The following is an 8,920-nucleotide window of genomic DNA, read 5'->3' as shown; positions in this document are numbered from 1 at the left end:
CTGGCACTGAGGGGGGTGGGGGATGGGCGGCGGTGGGCCCAGAGAAGATGCAGGGAGTACATCCTCTGCCCTCGAGGATCCAGTACAGATGAGGAGCCTCCCAATCCTGAAAGAGTCGTTAGAGAACAAGGCAGGGCAGCCTGTAATTAACTGCCACACTGCCCACTCTCACTGCTTTGCAAGTTCCAGGAACAGGGGGACAGCAGGGACCCGAGACCCTACTGACTAATAATCTCACAATGTGCGGCGCCTAGAGCTTACCTTGTGTCCCCTGTCCATCTTCTGCTTCAGTCCTGTAGGGTCCACACCTTGATTCCACTGAACTCATGGCCATTAAAGCATCTTCCTACCATAAAGTGCTGGACAGATGTGAGCCCATGTCTCTTTTCAGCGCAGAGGGCTTGTGATGGGATTGCTGGTGGGTCACGAGTGCTTGATGTAGAAGCCTTTCATAGGCGTGGCCCAAGGACCCGCCGGCCCCCTGCCCTGTTTACTTTCGGTGAAGTGATCGTGTCCACTGCCACGTGGAGGACGCAAATCCAGCCATTTCCGCCTCTTGTCTCTGCCGCAGCATCAGGGGTCCTGTGGCCTTGGGCGCCCGGGGACTCTATGCAGCTCCCACCCCTACTCGTCTTCCTCCCTTTCCTCCTCCTGGGGCTGAGATTGATTGAACTTGGCCCTGGAAGGGAGATCACCTTCCAGGAGCTCCCAGTCTGATGGAGAAGGCAGACACAAAACCTGACGCTGACAGTGCAGAGTGAGCAGTTCATCTTAGACGGGAGGAACTGATGGCAGATTCTGTCCCAGCTGCTTCCTCTCCTCGTGAAGCCCTTTCAAGGCTGTCGTTCCCATCACCTCGTCGGTGAAGCCCTTTCTGGCTCCTCCAAGTAGAGGGAGCTGCCCCTCATCCGTCCTCCCTGGGTCTGTGTCGGGGGTTCCTCCTCCCAGCATCACCTGTCTGCTCTGCCCGCGTGCTCTCCTGAGCGCTTCTCCACCCCAGGGCCCCATGACGTCTGGATCTGTGTTCCATTCAGTTCTGGGTCCCCGTGATGCAAGAGGTGCTGGGAACTGCGTCTTCTGTGAAGATGAGTGTGGTACCAGGGCAGTGGGATAAAAACCCATCGTTTTGAGAACTGGTACCAAATTCCCCTTAGAAGTGAATCCTCTTGTTTCAGAAAATTGATTAGACTCTCTAGAAAACAGGACCCCAGGGGCTTGGCCTGTTGTGCTTTGACAGGAGGCAGGATTTGAGGGGCAGGAGGAAGAAGGAGAAGGGGCTGCCAGGCAGAGATGGCAGAGACACATCTAGGGGGAAGGACTTCAGTAGGTTCTTGTAATTGCACAGCACATGCCTCTGCCTATCCAAGCATCAGTAAACCTTCTATCCACACAAATGCCTGGTGTGAGTGGGTTTGGGGATGGAAAGTAAGGAAAAGGATTTCTACATCTGGATGGCGGTGGCGGAGGACTGAGCCATCTTGAGCCAAGGCCATCCCCAAACTGATGTTCAGTAGAAGCAGGGTTCCAGGTCAAGGGCAACCGAGATGTGACTGGTCTTGCCCCCACCCAAGACTCTGCAGACCTCTTGGGAAATGAGTTCACGTTCCTCCACCATCCAGGGGCCGGGGTGTCTGTGAATCATCCTGGCGCAGCCTTTCAGGGTTGCATGACCCTGCTGACCCCAGCTGGCAACACTGGGGCGTGAATCTCTGGTGGCCGCCACCTGGAGGCGCAGAGACCCCTCACACTTTGACTCTTGCAGCCCGGTTGGTGGGGTACAGTGGCCTGATTCCCTCCAAGGAACTTCTGGGGAACCTCCCCTGCCTGCGTGTCGGGGGAGGAAGAGTGATTCCAAAGGGATGCACTTGACTTCTACTCAATGCTGCTCAGGGAACCACTACTGCTGCCTTGTGCCTGGACATCTGCTTGACAAGTATCCCTGGCAAACCAACGGAGAGGTTGAAATGGCCGAGATTCAGATCAGTGTGGGAGAACGGGGGCCTTGAAGCCAGCCGGTGGCTCCAGATTTATTTCCTGGGAAATTTTTTTCCATTGAATTTGCTGAGAAACCCACGGGAGTTGGAGTGGCAGGTGTTACCCCACCCTATACACCCGCTTTGCACAGACACAGCCGAGCCTGGCCTAGGGGGGTTCTGGCAGGGGTGGGCTTGGCCGCCAAGCCCCAGGGCCACCCTGTAACTGCTCTTCTCTCTGCTGCTCTCACGGAGCTTGGAGACCGCCAGCGTCTCCCAAGGGCGAGCACACTCACTAACACTCACTCAGTCATTCAGCATACACTCCCTGATTGTCTCCTAAGTGCCAGGACTGTGCTTGGTGCAACTGCTCAGGGTGGACCAGACATGACCCCTGCCCCCAGGGAGTCACCATCTAGCAGGGAGACAGATAGACGTGGCGATGGGCAGTTACCATGCAGTGTGGAAGGGTGTTGGCCGATGTGACCTGGGAGCACCGTGGAGGCACCTAGCCCCAAAGGGATGGGCCTGGAAGCTTCCTGAGAGAGATCATGAGAAGCTGAGTCTTAAAGGACGAGGAGAAGGAGTTAGTGGAGGTTGGGGGGGGAGGAGCAGAGGCATGACGGGGAAAGCCACGCCCCGTAGCCATGGGGTGGCCTCGGGATCCCAAGGCAGCCCCTACTCAGACCCTTGTCTTGGTCCCACTTTAGTGGGTGGGCATCTCACAGGCCAGGGAGGACCTGCCCCGCTGACCTCTGCTCCCTCCCACCCCAGCCTGCTGCCCCACACAAAGCCCAGCCTGCATGAGGCTTCCTGGGGAATTTACTCCATCACTGTGAGATGAACAACCCAGAGTCTAGAATTTCAGACACGGAAACCAACTCCAGCTGGGTAAGGCACACAAGGAATTTATTCAAGGATACCCCATAGCCCAGACTCTCCAGAAAGCCGGAGTACCAGAACCAGGATCCCACTGCAGGTGGGCATACCCAGGGCAAGCCCCCTGATGGGCTCCCACACCAGTCACAGCACTGTCCCCGGAAACTGGACACGGGAATCCACCTCTCCCCAGGTAGAATGGATTCCACAGGGAATCTGCTTCCTGGGTCACCCCCTCCCATCTGAGTCTGGTGGGTGTGTGATTGGTAGAGCCCAGGTCACACGATTAAACCCTAGCTGCAAGGGAGGCTGGAAGGTGGCAGGCTGGCTTTTGTGAAAGAAGTTGGAAACTCATAAGGTGGGGTATTCCGCAAACATAGGAGACACATTTAGCGGCACTGGGCAGGCAAAGCAATGATGAATAGGTACCCTTTGACATATAGCGTGAGGCTCTGGCTGGTGAGGGAGCCCCTCTGTCTGGCATGACCTGACCTTATGGCCCAACCCAAAGGCCTGTCGTGGGCCATCTGCTTCCTCTTCTTTCATGTGTCCTTTTGCTCCTTCATCCAGTTGGCCAATCATCAATGACAGCTCTTGTGTTCCACCTCCATCAACCTTTCTTTTTCTTCTTCTTTGTTGTCATGGTGACAGCTGTTGACCTGCCTTGGCAATCCAGGGAACATGTGTGCACCAGAAATCACAAATTGCATGGAGGAAGGGATCAGGGCCACAGAGGAAGGGAGGGTGGGAGAGGCACCCTACATGGGGCCACGGTGAGCATTTAGTGGACCCTTCTGCTGTCACCCAGTACCCCTTTTTCTCCTGCCTGGGAAGGCAGGTGCATTGGGCGTAGGGAACCCGCCTCTTGTTATTTCTTGGAGGGATGGCTTGTTTCCTCCTACCCCTTCTGATCTTTGAGGTTCCCATCTGGAAAACAGCAGCTTCCCTCTGGAGAAGCACCTCTGTTGTTGAACTTGATTATTCCCGCTCATGCTTTGTTCGCTGCTTCTGGAGGCTGGAATGAAATGTTTGCCATGGCTATTTACAGAAATGGCTATGACCATGGAGTCCCACCCGACTGCCCCCCATTACATAGGTGCATCTCTTCCCATCCCAGGGCGGCACGGTGGGGAACAGACACAAGATCTGGAGTCAAGCCCCTGGGTATCTCTAGCTTTGTGATGTTGGAGAGGCCACTTCACCTCTGGGAGCCTCAGTTTCTCATCTGTATAATGGGCCTACTATTACTCACCCGGCAGGGGGAGGAGAAGGGCATGGTTGATGAGCCCAGGGCGGGTGGGGTGTACTGAGGGGGTGGTGTCCTGAGTCACCGGCTCATGGGGACCGCCGTCTTCCTGCCCCTGGGCGAGACTTGTCTGACTTGTGTGGGCCATTTGTCCTTTTCCTAGAGACCTCGTGGGAGGAGACGGCCCTGTGCCCCGGTCCCCTGCCCTGGGTCTCCACCTGAGGGAGCCTGAGGCACCCTCCCCAGGGAGGAGGAGATGGGCTCCGTCACCCTCTCAGCTCCCCAAGGGAGCAGCGACCGCTCTGCCTGCGAGCTGGATGAGTGGAGAGAGAAAATGTGGAACGAAAATAGCTCTTTTCCATAAACAAAGCTGCTTTTCGTTGGGGGAATGTAAACAGGCAGATGCATTAGGAGCCGGTGCCATCCGGCAGCGCGGTGGGGGAGGCGACAACGGGAGGCCCGGGGCCTGGGCTGCCAGCAGGAGGCCAAGCAGCCAGGCCGCTCCAGCGCCCCGGGGATCAGGGCAGACTGGGCGCGCTTCGGGGTCTCCCGCCGCACCACGGCCGCCCTGCCGGCCCCATGTGGACAGGGCTGGGGGCCTCTCCTCGCCCCGGGTGCTGCCCCTCCATGGGCTGAGAGTGTCTCCTGGAGGGTGGGGAACAGGGACCTCTGACCCCAGAGGCTGGCACTGAGCCAGGAGGAGGGGGTGTGGCCATTCCTGTCCACCACTGTCCCAGCCCCGGTGCGGGGCTGGTTCCCCCTTCTCTGCTCCCCATCCTGAGTACCTAGTGCATTTGCCTCCCTTTGTATTTGGTTATCGTGTGAGTCAGTCTCAACTCCCTTGAATGTGCCTTACACTGGGAGGGACGTGTCAAGTGCAAAGAAGAGCTCCTGGGTGCAGCCATCCACGGGGGCGGGGATATCCGGAGGGGATGAGCGGGAGAGAGAGAGAGAGATTCAGCTGCTCTGCCCCCACTGGGTGGGCAGGGGCTTGTGGTGCCTCCTGAGTTGTTGCCCAGCCTCAGGGTTGTCGAGCCCACCTCCCCCAGAGACCCCTGGATTTGGCTCTGGCAGCTCTCTGAGGGCTCCTGGGGAAAGGGCTCATTTCTGGGTTTGCCGCTGTGGCTTTACTGAGATCATGGGCCTATTTTTGGCGAGGAGTTGGTGGTCCAGCCTCAGAGCTGCTCAGCTGTCCCTGGGGAGATGATCTGTTAAGGAACAATAGATGGTTCTAGAACCAGATGGAACCTTGACCATCCCGCTGAAAACATCACACAGTACCCCCGGTGCACCTGCCCTAGGCTATGTATGAGAGAGATGTTATTATACCCCATTTACAGATGAGAAAGCAAGGCCCAGAACAATGAGGGAGCCCAGCTTTAAGAGACAGAGCTGAGGGGTTTCCCTGGTGGCACAGTGGTTGAGAATCTGCCTGCCAGTGCAGGGGACACGGGTTCGAGCCCTGGTCTGGGAAGATCCCACATGCCGCGGAGCAGCTGGGCCCGTGAGCCACAATTACTGAGCCTGCGCGTCTGGAGCCTGTGCTCCGCAACAAGAGAGGCCGCGATAGTGAGAGGCCCGTGCACCACGATGAAGAGTGGCCCCCGCTTGCCACAACTAGAGAAAGCCCTCGCACAGAAACGAAGACCCAACACAGCCATAAATAAATAAATAAATAAATTAATTAATTAAAAAAAAAAAAAGAGACAGAGCTGAAACCCCAGTGGCCAGCCTGTACTCAGAGGCCTTCCTCCACCATGCCCTGATACCATGTCCTGACCAGAGAAATGGAGGCCACTACATCCTTTTGCATGGGAAGAAGCAGAAACCCCATGATGGTAAATAACTCCCCAAGATGATGGCCCAAAAATCAAGGGCAGAGCTGGGACTGCCACCCCCAAGGCCAGGTCACATCCACTTCGAGGCTACTTCATTGTGGTCAAGGGTATCCCAGGCATTGGAGATCAGGGTTGACTGGACAGGGCCCTGCCACATGGGAGAGGCGCGTCCCTCATCTATAAAATGGGATGATGACAGCCCCTGCCACACAGGACAGGTGTGAGTATCAACTTGACCCAGGCGCCAGCCAGAGGAAACCGTCCCCCTACCCAGCCTTTGCCTGTCTGGAGGTGGTGACACTCTCCTGTAAAGACAATACTTGGAAAACAGCCTCTGGCAGAGGGGATGTGACAGTTCTGCTGACAGGTCCCTGCCCCCAGGACAGCCAGTGGCTGGTTGAGGGCAAGGTGGCGACACTTGCTATGGGGACTTGGCCGCGAGGAGGCTGCAGTGGGAGCCCGGGTAGCAGGTGGGGGCCGAGGTGCGGGCTGAACAGTGGAGGGACAGGCGTGGGCCGTGTGGAGGTCTCTGTAGAGCCAGCTGAGGGGGCTGGCAGGCTGGGGAAGGCTGCTCTGGTGACCCTACAGGGGACCTTGAATGAAGCCCTTGAGAGGCCAATGGAGGGGAATCTGCAGGAAGAGGAGATGGGCTAGGAGATGGGATCCGGGGAGAGAAGACTTTTGCGGGGAGGAAGGGGTTTGGGTCCTGGAGTAGGAGCCAAGGACCTTATAGAACCATTTCCTTGGTTGATGTGTCCCTCGGGGCGTGTCTGACTGTCTCCAAAGTTCTGATCAAAGCAGAGGGTCAGCGTCACAGCTGGTGGAGGGGCACGGCACCAACTGGGGTCCTCTGGGGGCCGACTTCCACAAAGACCCCCGAAGTCCCATGTGAAGCCCTCCCCGCCTCTGTGGCCCATTTCTGGGGAGGGCCCCCTCCTGGTCCCAGCCCTCCCAGCCTGGAACCCGATCCAGGGGGTCCACTCCCAAATGTCCTCCGGCCCACACCCCTCTCTGCTTCTCCTCCACCCCCTCATTCTGGCCCTTGTCCGCATCTGGCTATTGTCCAGCTTCCTGGCCATGCTCTGTGCCTTCCTCTACCTTCCCCTGGAACCCGTCACCCTCTTTTTTGCTGCCTAAGAAAGGGCTCAAAGCACCCTGGTGCACTTGGAACCCCCGTGGTCGAAGACCTTCTCTGGCTCCCCCGTGCCCACTCAAAGGAATCCTCGCCCCTGGGCCTCCCCTACCAGAGGCCCCGGCCTTGGCTGGGTCTGCGTGCTCCCCACCTGGCCTGTGACGTGTCCCAGACCCCGTGTCTTTCTCCGCACTCTTCCCTCTCCCTGGTGGCCTCTTCCTGCACCTCCTGGCCCTCCTCTCCAGGGCTGGGTCTCCTTGGCTCCCTTCCTGTCCTCCGCGAGGTCCTGCCAGTGACCCACGCAGACCCCCTCCTGGAACACTTTGGAGATGTGTGTGTTGGGGGCAGGGCGGGCACGGGGATGGAGGCTCAGGAGGAAGGTGGGGGCCAGTTCTCACCCTGGTCGAGCTCGGCATGGCTCCACTTGGCTTTGGGGGGCGGTCTCTGCCCACTCATCTCTCCCCTTGGCCAGCTCGGGGCAGTGCCTCTGATCCACCCCATGAGAGCTGGGAGGCTGGGGTGGAGGGCTCAGCATCGCTCCCGCTGCAGGTGTCTCTGTGTTGGTTGGCAATTCCCCTCCCCTGGACCTCGCCTCCCTGCTGCAGCTGACGCTACGCCTCTTCCATCCTCCACTTGGCTTCCTAAAGGCGGAGGGGTTGGGGTTCAGATGAAATCTTGGATGGGGGCTGAGCCAGATCAAGGATTCCAAGTTGTGACTCTGACCTGCTGCAGAGGCCAGAGGGGTCCGGGATCCTCCCCGCGGCTCTTTGGAGATGCCGCCGTGATGGCAAGGGGGTCAGCTGCGGGCGTTGAGCCGTACCTCTGAGGACCCACATGCCTGCCCACCCCCAGGGAAGTGGGAACGTGGTCAGGGCGGTGATTCACAGCTGCTGCTTCCATGAGGTCATCTGTGGCCTCCTCCCCGCAGGGGGCTGGGTGAGGTGGGGGAGGCCCAGTGAGCTGGGACGGGCTGGCCCTCCCTTTCCCCCTCCCCCTCCCCCTCCCCCTCCCCCTCCCGGTCCCTGGCAAGCAGGAGGGAACGCGGGAAGGCAGGAAGGTGGGCGATCTACCTCTGCCACCATCTAATTACCCCGAGAGGTAATTGCTCTGGGTTTTCTCTGACACCTTGAGATTTCTCTCCGGGGCCTTCCGTGGTGGAACCAAAATAACCCTAAGGAGGCTGCAGGCCCCAAGACAGCGCCTATCTCGAAATCCCAACAAATCCCCGGCAGCCCCGCCGCGACGTGCCCGAGCTTTGAGACGGCGTGAGTTTATGACAGGTCCCATTATGTCTCTTGCACAAGCACTGAGTGTTGAAATACCCAACGGATGATGACAGTGTTGAAATAACCTGTCGTCTCAGCACTTTCCCCGTCATTAGCCAGATGTTCCAGCCCTCAGAAGCGTTTGCAGCCTTTTGCAGGGAGGGAGGGGGCCTGGATGGAGGCGGCCTGCCGAGGCCTAGGTGGGTGGGAGGATGGGGGAGGATGGGGCTGGGGCCTGCAGTACCCGGGAGAACAGGGCGAGGGTGGGTCAGCCTTGGAGGAACGTGGGTACAGATCTATGGGGAGGTGGGGGCCCCCTGGAGGAGGAGGAGAGGCTGGCCTCTCTTGTCCCTTTTACAAATTTTTTTCTTAATTTATTTTATTTTATTATTTATTTATTTTTGCCGCACCGCCGGGAATGTGGGATCTTAATTCCCGACCAGGGATCGAACCCGTGCCCCCTGCAGTGAAAGCACAGAGTCTTAACCACTGGACCACCAGGGAAGTCCCTAAATTTAAAAAAATTTTTATTTATTTATTTTAAAATATTGTAGTGGAGTATAGTTGATTTGCAGTGTTGTGTTAGT

The 8,920-nt window shown here is 57.9% G+C and overlaps 1 long non-coding RNA gene across 1 annotated transcript; it reads right to left on the bottom strand.

Annotated features, from left to right (window-relative positions):
* Positions 1–2,876: 2,876 nt before the first annotated feature.
* Positions 2,877–7,916, bottom strand: LOC130704917 (uncharacterized). The gene is made up of 3 exons (XR_009005479.1): positions 7,792–7,916; positions 7,467–7,709; positions 2,877–3,867 (listed from the first exon to the last, which is right to left on the bottom strand). It is a non-coding gene; the product is annotated as an uncharacterized LOC130704917 (long non-coding RNA).
* Between the last annotated feature and the right edge of the window lie 1,004 nt (positions 7,917–8,920).

This window comes from Balaenoptera acutorostrata, chromosome 15 (genome assembly GCF_949987535.1).
Source record: "Balaenoptera acutorostrata chromosome 15, mBalAcu1.1, whole genome shotgun sequence".
Taxonomy (NCBI): Eukaryota; Metazoa; Chordata; class Mammalia; order Artiodactyla; family Balaenopteridae; genus Balaenoptera; species Balaenoptera acutorostrata.
The sequence above is the reverse complement of the archived record's forward strand: the minus strand, read 5'-3'. Positions and strand labels throughout refer to the sequence as shown.